This window comes from Salmo trutta, chromosome 25, assembly GCF_901001165.1.
Source record: "Salmo trutta chromosome 25, fSalTru1.1, whole genome shotgun sequence".
NCBI lineage: Eukaryota > Metazoa > Chordata > Actinopteri > Salmoniformes > Salmonidae > Salmo > Salmo trutta.
The window spans coordinates 4,658,555-4,668,282 of record NC_042981.1 but is presented as its reverse complement, the minus strand read 5'-3'; positions in this window follow the sequence as shown (position 1 = coordinate 4,668,282).

The window sequence follows — 9,728 nt, the reverse complement described above, 5'->3', positions numbered from 1 at the left end:
TGTATGAAATGTATGCATTCACTACTGTAAGTCGCTCTGGATAAGAGCGTCTGCTAAATGACTAAATGTAAATGTAATTTTGTGTTTTGTATTGCTTGGCATGTTTGTCCACACAAGCTTACACATCATTTTACTGTGTTTACAGAAGATCTTATTCAATAGTACACGTCTAGCATAGTTGAATGAAAGATGGTGTTAGAATCCTAGTTAAAGGATTGCTGGATGTCCCACTTTTCATCTCATCAACTTAAAACGTTCAAGACTTTTGTGAATTTCAATAGTTGCAGAAAGCAAGATGGTGTAATTGAACCAAAACCCTTTTGGACTCTGGAGTGACTCTATGGAGTGTGAATACCACTAGTTGACTCTATGGAGTGTGAATACCACTAGTTGGATCTGGAGTGACTCTCTACAGTGTGAATACCACTAGTTGGATCTGGAGTGACTCTCTACAGTGTGAATACCACTAGTTGACTTTATGGAGTGTGAATACCACTAGTTGGATCTGGAGTGACTCTCTACAGTGTGAATACCACTAGTTGACTTTATGGAGTGTGAATACCACTAGTTGACTCTATGGAGTGTGAATACCACTAGTTGGATCTGGAGTGACTCTCTACAGTGTGAATACCACTAGTTGGATCTGGAGTGACTCTCTACAGTGTGAATACCACTAGTTGACTTTATGGAGTGTGAATACCACTAGTTGACTCTATGGAGTGTGAATACCACTAGTTGGATCTGGAGTGACTCTCTACAGTGTGAATACCACTAGTTGGATCTGGAGTGACTCTCTACAGTGTGAATACCACTAGTTGGATCTGGAGTGACTCTCTACAGTGTGAATACCACTAGTTGGATCTGGAGTGACTCTCTACAGTGTGAATACCACTAGTTGGATCTGGAGTGACTCTCTACAGTGTGAATACCACTAGTTGGATCTGGAGTGACTCTCTACAGTGTGAATACCACTAGTTGGATCTGGAGTGACTCTCTACAGTGTGAATACCACTAGTTGGATCTGGAGTGACTCTCTACAGTGTGAATACCACTAGTTGACTTTATGGAGTGTGAATACCACTAGTTGACTCTATGGAGTGTGAATACCACTAGTTGGATCTGGAGTGACTCTCTACAGTGTGAATACCACTAGTTGGATCTGGAGTGACTCTCTACAGTGTGAATACCACTAGTTGACTTTATGGAGTGTGAATACCACTAGTTGACTCTATGGAGTGTGAATACCACTAGTTGGATCTGGAGTGACTCTCTACAGTGTGAATACCACTAGTTGGATCTGGAGTGACTCTCTACAGTGTGAATACCACTAGTTGACTTTATGGAGTGTGAATACCACTAGTTGACTCTATGGAGTGTGAATACCACTAGTTGGATCTGGAGTGACTCTCTACAGTGTGAATACCACTAGTTGACTCTCTATGGAGTGTGAATACCACTAGTTGGATGTGGAGTGACTCTCTACAGTGTGAATACCACTAGTTGGATCTGGAGTGACTCTCTACAGTGTGAATACCACTAGTTGACTCTCTACAGTGTGAATACCACTAGTTGCAGAAAGCAAGATGTTTTGTAGTAAAACCCAAGCTGAGAGCCAGACTTGTGGGAACTGAATTCCTCATCCAACATGGGAACCTGGGGTCAGGGTTCACGTCCTGTGGAGTCGGGGGGTGAAGAGAAAACACTTTACACACACACACACACATATACATACACACACACACACACACACACACACACGTATATGTATATGTATGTGTGTGTGTAAAGTGTTTTCTATATATATACATGCATACATACATACATACATACATACATCCACCGAGGCAACGTTATGGTCAATAATGAACGACCCTGGGGCAGAGTGTGTGTGTGTGTGTGTGTGTGCAATCTGTCTGCATGTTTCCAGGGGGTTTTCCAACATGGCAACAGCATAGTGGGTTCTTTGACTGAATAATAATATCAATTAGAATCAGGACATTTTTATTTGCACATGCGGGGGGAGGGGTGTGTCTTTATTAACAACAGCTGGTGTGTGATCGATAATTTGAAGAAAGTCTCGAGGTATCGCACGCCTGAGGTAGAATATCTCATGATAAGTTGTAGACCACACTATTTACCAAATAGAGTTTATCTATATTTTCTATTTCTATATTTACCACCACAAATCGATGCTGTCACTAAAGACCGCCCCCAACGGTTGGCGCTCCTAGTGGTCGGTGATATTAATGCAGGAAAACTGAAATCAGTTTGACCTCATTTCTACCAGTAATGTCACCTGTGCAACTAGAGGGGAAAACACCTACATCACCTTGACTGCAGACACAGAGACTCATACAAAGCTCTCTCTCGCCCTCCATTTGGCAAATCTGACTATAACTCTATCTTCTTGATTCCTGCTTACAAGCAAAAAAAACTCAAACAGGTAGTACCATATACGGTCCGTATTGTCTATACATACCATCATATGTATGTGTGTATGTGTGTATGTATGTATACATGTATGTTCCGGACTCGGACATTGCACGTTAAAATGTTTCTTAATTTCTTTCTTTTTTAGATTTGCATGTATTGTTAGATATTACTGTACTGTTGGAGCTAGAAACAGAAGCATTTTGCTACACCCCCGATAACATCTGCAAAATATGTGTACTCGACCAATAAAATGAAATTTGATTTGATACCAGTGACGCGCTCAATACGGAAGTGGTTTCGCTAGCACAGACTGGAATATGTTCCGGGATTAATCCGATAACATTGAGGAGTTTACCACATCAGTCACCGGCTTCATTAATAAGTGCATCGACGACGTCGTCTCCACATTGACCGTACGTACATATCCCGACCAGAAGCCATGGACTACAGGCAACATCCGCACCTGAGCTAAAGACTAGTGCTGCCGCATTCACTGACATTTTCGACCACTCCCTGACCCAGTCTGTAATACCTACATGTTTCTAAATGACTATTGGTTCGTATCACTCACATCGGTAGCCATGAAATTCTTTGAACGGCTGGTCATCATAGCTCACATCAACCTCATCATCCCAGAAACCCTGGAACACTTCAATTAGCATAAAGCCTCAACATATCCACAGATGACACAATCTCTTCCTGAAGGGTGAAGGTAGGCAACAACACATCCTCCACGCTGACCCTCAAGACGGGGGCCCCTCAGGGGTGCGTGCTTAGTCCCCTCCTGTATTCCCTGTTCACCCACGACTGTGTGGCGGGAACACGACTCCAACACCATCATTAAGTTTACTGATGACGAGACAGTGGTAGGCCTGGTCACCGACGACGATGAGACCATGTGTTGCCAGGACAACAACCTCAGCAAGACAAAGGAGCTGTTTGTGGACTACAGGAAACGGAGTGCCGTGCACTCCACCATTCACATCGACGGGGGGGGGGGGGGCTGTAGTGGAGCGGGACGAACGCTTCAAGTTCCCCGTGGTCCACATCACTAAGGAATTCACATGGTCCACACACACCAACACAGCCGTGAAGAGAGCACGACAACGCCTCTTTCCACTCAGGAGGCTGAAAAGATTTGGCATGGGTCCTCAGAGTTCTACAGCTGCACCATTGAGAGCAGCTCGGCATCCGACCGCAAGGCGCTACAGAGTGTAGTGTGGACAGCCCGGTACATCACTGGGGGCAGAGCTCCCTGCCATCCAGGACCTCTATACCAGGCGGTGTGGACGGCCCAGTACATCACTGGGGGCAGAGCTCCCTGCCATCCAGGACCTCTATACCAGGCGGTGTGGACGGCCTAGTACATCACTGGGGGCAGAGCTCCCTGCCATCCAGGACCTCTATACCAGGCGGTGTGGACGGCCCAGTACATCACTGGGGGCAGAGCTCCCTGCCATCCAGGACCTCTATACCAGGCGGTGTGGACGGCCTAGTACATCACTGGGGGCAGAGCTCCCTGCCATCCAGGACCTCTATACCAGGCGGTGTGGACGGCCCAGTACATCACTGGGGGCAGAGCTCCCTGCCATCCAGGACCTCTATACCAGGCGGTGTGGACGGCCTAGTACATCACTGGGGGCAGAGCTCCCTGCCATCCAGGACCTCTATACCAGGCGGTGTGGACGGCCCAGTACATCACTGGGGGCAGAGCTCCCTGCCATCCAGGACCTCTATACCAAGCGGTGTCAGAGGAAGGCCCGAAACATTTTCAAAGACTCCAGCCACCTAAGTCATAGACTCTGCTACTGCCAAGCAAGCGGTACCGGAGCACCAAGTCTGGAACCAACAGGACCCTGAACAGCTTCTACCCCCAAGCCATAAGACTGATGAATAGTTAACCAAATAGCTACCCGGACTATCTGCATTCACCCTTTTTGTCCAAACTCTTTTGACTCATCACATACACTGCTGCTACTGTTTATCTATCCTGTTGCCTAGTCACCTTACCCCTACCTGTATGTACACCATGACCTCGTACCCCTGCACATTGACTCGGTACTGGTACCCCATGCATATAGCCAAGTTATTGGTATTTATTGTGTATTTATTCCTTGTTATTATTTTCCTATATTTTTTTTCTTTACATTGTTTGGAAGGACCGTAAGTAAGCATTTCACTGTTAGTCTCCACCTGTTGTTTACCAAGCATGTGACAAATACAATTTGATTTGATTTGCATGGATCCTTACTGCTCTCTCTCGCTCTCTTTCTCTCACTTCACTTCAATTCAATAAACTTTATTGACATGGAAAGTTAGAGCACTTACATTTTCAAATTGAACATAAAACAAGGATGGTTTAGTCAAACATGAAGATAAGATTTCTCTCTGTAAGGGAAAGCTACTGGAGTAAACAGATACCTGGGTAACAGCAGGCACACCTTCCCATTTACTAGCCATGTGGGTGGAGAGGGGGGTGGAGGTAGGTAGGTGGTGGGGAGGTGGCGGAGGTAGGGAGGTGGTGGAGAGGGGGGTGGAGGTGGAGAGGGGGGTGGAGGTGGAGAGGGGGGTGGAGGTAGGTAGGTAGGTGGTGGGGAGGGGGGTGGAGGTAGGTTGGTAGGTGGTGGAGAGGGGGGTGGAGGTAGGTAGGTAGGTGGTGGAGAGGGGGGTGGAGGTAGGTTGGTAGGTGGTGGAGAGGGGGGTGGAGGTAGGTAGGTAGGTGGTGGAGAGGGGGGTGGAGGTAGGTAGGTAGGTAGGTGGTGGAGAGGGGGGTGGAGGTAGGTAGGTAGGTAGGGGGTGGAGAGTTGAGTGTTGAGGGAGGGAGAGAGCAGTGAGGTACAGATTAGTGAGGAGAGGGAGGGAGGGAGGGAGAGAACAGTGAGGTTAGCAAGGGAGAGGAGGTGGGGAGGTGGAGAGTGGTGGAGAGTGGTGGAGAGGGTGGAGAGAGAGGGAGGTGGAGAGGGAGGGAGGGGAGGTAGAGAGGGAGGGGAGGGAGGGAGAGAGGAGGTGGAGGGAGAGAGGAGGTAGAGAGCAGGAGAGGGGAACTGCTCACATAGAGTACCTTTCATCCTACAGGGAAAAAGAGACGACATCCATTGTCGCCATGTCAACCATGTTTCAACCTCTTGTCAATAATGTATGATGTCATCATCAGTGGCCAGGTTATAAATAATTTGATTTTACTTCCATTTCCTTTTCAACTTCACAAGAGCTCTTCCCCCCTCCTCCACACTCACGGCAATTCATTATGACATTAATGTACATCTATTGATGGGAGACTGTTGAAGCCTACCAATTACATCTCCTCTCATGGGAGACTGTGTTGAAGCCTACCAATTACATCCCCTCTCGATGGGAGACTGTTGTAGTCTTCCAATTACATCTCCTCTCGATGGGAGACTGTGTTGTAGTCTACCAATTACATCTCCTCTCGATGGGAGACTGTTGTAGTCTACCAATTACATCTCCTCTCGATGGGAGACTGTTGTAGTCTACCAATTACATCTCCTCTCGATGGGAGACTGTGTTGTAGCCTACCAATTACATCTCCTCTCGATGGGAGACTGTGTTGTAGCCTACCAATTACATCTCCTCTCGATGGGAGACTGTGTTGTAACCTACCAATTACATCTCCTCTCGATGGGAGACTGTGTTGTAGTCTACCAATTACATCTCCTCTAGATGGGAGACTGTTGTAGTCCACCAATTACATCCCCTCTCGATGGGAGACTGTGTTGTAACCTATCAATTACATCTCCTCTCGATGGGAGACTGTTGTAGTCTACCAATTACATCCCCTCTCGATGGGAGACTGTTGTAGTCTACCAATTACATCTCCTCTCGATGGGAGACTGTTGTAGCCTACCAATTACATCCCCTCTCGATGGGAGACTGTTGTAGTCTACCAATTACATCCCCTCTCGATGGGAGACTGTGTTGTAGCCTACCAATTACATCCCCTCTCGATGGGAGACTGTGTTGTAGCCTACCAATTACATCCCCTCTCGATGGGAGACCGTGTTGTAGTCTACCAATTACATCCCCTCTCGATGGGAGACCGTGTTGTAGTCTACCAATTACATCTCCTCTCGATGGGAGACTGTTGTAGTCTACCAATTACATCTCCTCTCGATGGGAGACTGTTGTAGCCTACCAATTACATCTCCTCTCGATGGGAGACTGTTGTAGCCTACCAATTACATCCCCTCTCGATGGGAGACTGTTGTAGTCTACCAATTACATCCCCTCTCGATGGGAGACTGTTGTAGTCTACCAATTACATCTCCTCTCGATGGGAGACTGTTGTAGTCTACCAATTACATCTCCTCTCGATGGGAGACTGTTGTAGTCTACCAATTACATCTCCTCTCGATGGGAGACTGTTGTAGTCTACCAATTACATCTCCTCTCGATGGGAGACTGTTGTAGCCTACCAATTACATCCCCTCTCGATGGGAGACTGTTGTAGCCTACCAATTACATCCCCTCTCGATGGGAGACCGTGTTGTAGCTTACCATTTACACTCTGAGCTGAAGGCTACCACTTAACATAAAGCTGACAGCATATAAAGCTTAATGACTTCTTATAAGCATGTATAAGCCTTTATAATGATGGGTACCTACATGAGGCCTTTATAACACATTCATAACCCATACATAATGCATTCATAGGCACATTACATATACTGTAAGTATCTCATAAGAGACATAGCTGGGAGACATAACGGTACCAAAACAACCCCCCAGTCCGATCTCTCGCCACCTCTCTAGCGTTCTCACCCGTTCTCTGTCCTCCCTCCCTCCCTCCCACTCCATCTCTTCTCTCTGCGATCCCTCCGTCCCTCCCTCCCTCCCACTCCATCTCTTCTCTCTGCGATCCCTCCGTCCCTCCCTCCCTCCCACTCCATCTCTTCTCTCTGCGATCCCTCCGTTCCTCCCTCCCTCCCACTCCATCTCTTGTCTCTGCGATCCCTCCGTCCCTCCCTCCCTCCCACTCCATCTCTTGTCTCTGCGATCCCTCCCTCCGTCCCTCCCTCCCACTCCATCTCTTGTCTCTGCGATCCCTCCGTCCCTCCCTCCCACTCCATCTCTTGTCTCTGCGATCCCTCCTTCCCTCCCTCCCTCCCACTCCATCTCTTGTCTCTGCGATCCCTCCCTCCCTCCCACTCCATCTCTTGTCTCTGCGATCCCTCCGTCCCTCCCTCCCACTCCATCTCTTGTCTCTGCGATCCCTCCGTCCCTCCCTCCCTCCCTCCCTCCCACTCCATCTCTTCTCTCTGCGATCCCTCCGTCCCTCCCTCCGTCCCTCCCTCCGTCCCTCCCTCCGTCCCTCCGTCCCTCCCTCCGTCCCTCCCTCCGTCCCTCCCTCCGTCCCTCCCTCCGTCCCTCCGTCCCTCCCTCCCTCCCTCCGTCCCTAGCCCTTCTGCGGTATGGGTGTGAGTGGGTGTTGATGGGTGGAAGTGTAATTGGATTCTAGGTGAATAGATGAGTAGTGATGTGTTGAAACACCAAGCGTTAAAACTACAAGGTGACATATTGGATGCAGCTTTATCATGGTCAGGAACACGTAATTAAGATGGGTGAGGGAATTACTGTTACAAGAAAATGTTCAGAGTATGTAACATCTAGCACACTGAATCAGGTGATTCAATCCCTGGTCCGATCACACTTAGAGTACTGTCCAGTTATATGGTCAATCCCTGGTCCTGTCACACTTAGAGTGCTGTTCAGTTATATGGTCAATCCCTGGTCCTATCACACTTAGGGTACTGTCCTGTTATATGGTCAATCCCTGGTCCTGTCCAGTTATATGGTCAATCCCTGGTCCTGTTACACTTAGAGTACTGTCCTGTTATATGGTCAATCCCTGGTCCTGTCCAGTTATATGGTCAATCCCTGGTCCGATCACACTTAGGGTACTGTCCTGTTATATGGTCAATCCCTGGTCCTGTCACACTTAGAGTACTGTTCAGTTATATGGTCAATCCCTGGTCCGATCACACTTAGGGTACTGTCCTGTTATATGGTCAATCCCTGGTCCTGTCACACTTAGAGTACTGTTCAGTTATATGGTCAATCCCTGGTCCGATCACACTTAGGGTACTGTCCTGTTATATGGTCAATCCCTGGTCCTGTCACACTTAGAGTACTGTTCAGTTATATGGTCAATCCCTGGTCCTGTCACACTTAGAGTACTGTCTGGTTATATGGTCAATCCCTGGTCCCATTACACTTAGAGTACTGTCCAGTTATATGGTCAATCCCTGGTCCCATTACACTTAGAGTACTGTCCAGTTATATGGTCAATCCCTGGTCCTGTCCAGTTATATGGTCAATCCCTGGTCCTGTCCAGTTATATGGTCATCTGCAGCAAAGAAAGATATAAAAAAGCTCCAAAACACTCAAAACAGGGCTGCCAGATTAGCTCTTCATTGCTCAAAACAGGGCTGCCAGATTAGCTCTTCATTGCTCAAAACAGGGCTGCCAGATTAGCTCTTCATTGCTCAAAACAGGGCAGCCAGATTAGCTCTTCATTGCTCAAAACAGGGCTGCCAGATTAGCTCTTCATTGCTCAAAACAGGGCTGCCAGATTAGTTCTTCATTGCTCAAAACAGGGCTGCCAGATTAGATCTTCATTGCTCAGAACAGGGCTGCCAGATTAGCTCTTCATTGCTCAAAACAGGGCTGCCAGATTAGCTCTTCATTGCTCAAAACAGGGCTGCCAGATTAGCTCTTCATTGCTCAAAACTGGGCTGCCAGATTAGCTCTTCATTGCTCAAAACAGGGCTGCCAGATTAGCTCTTCATTGCTCAAAACAGGGCTGCCAGATTAGCTCTTCATTGCTCAGAACAGGGCTGCCAGATTAGCTCTTCATTGCTCAGAACAGGGCTGCCAGATTAGATCTTCATTGCTCAAAACAGGGCTGCCAGATTAGCTCTTCATTGCTCAGAACAGGGCTGCCAGATTAGATCTTCATTGCTCAGAACAGGGCTGCCAGATTAGCTCTTCATTGCTCAGAACAGGGCTGCCAGATTAGCTCTTCATTGCTCAGAACAGGGCTGCCAGATTAGCTCTTCATTGCTCAAAACAGGGCTGCCAGATTAGCTCTTCATTGCTCAGAACAGGGCTGCCAGATTAGCTCTTCATTGCTCAGAACAGGGCTGCCAGATTATCTCTTCATTGCTCAGAACAGGGCTGCCAGATTAGCACTTCGTTGCTCAAAACAGGGCTGCCAGATTAGCACTTCGTTGCTCAGAACAGGGCTGCCAGATTATCTCTTCGTTGCTCAGAACAGG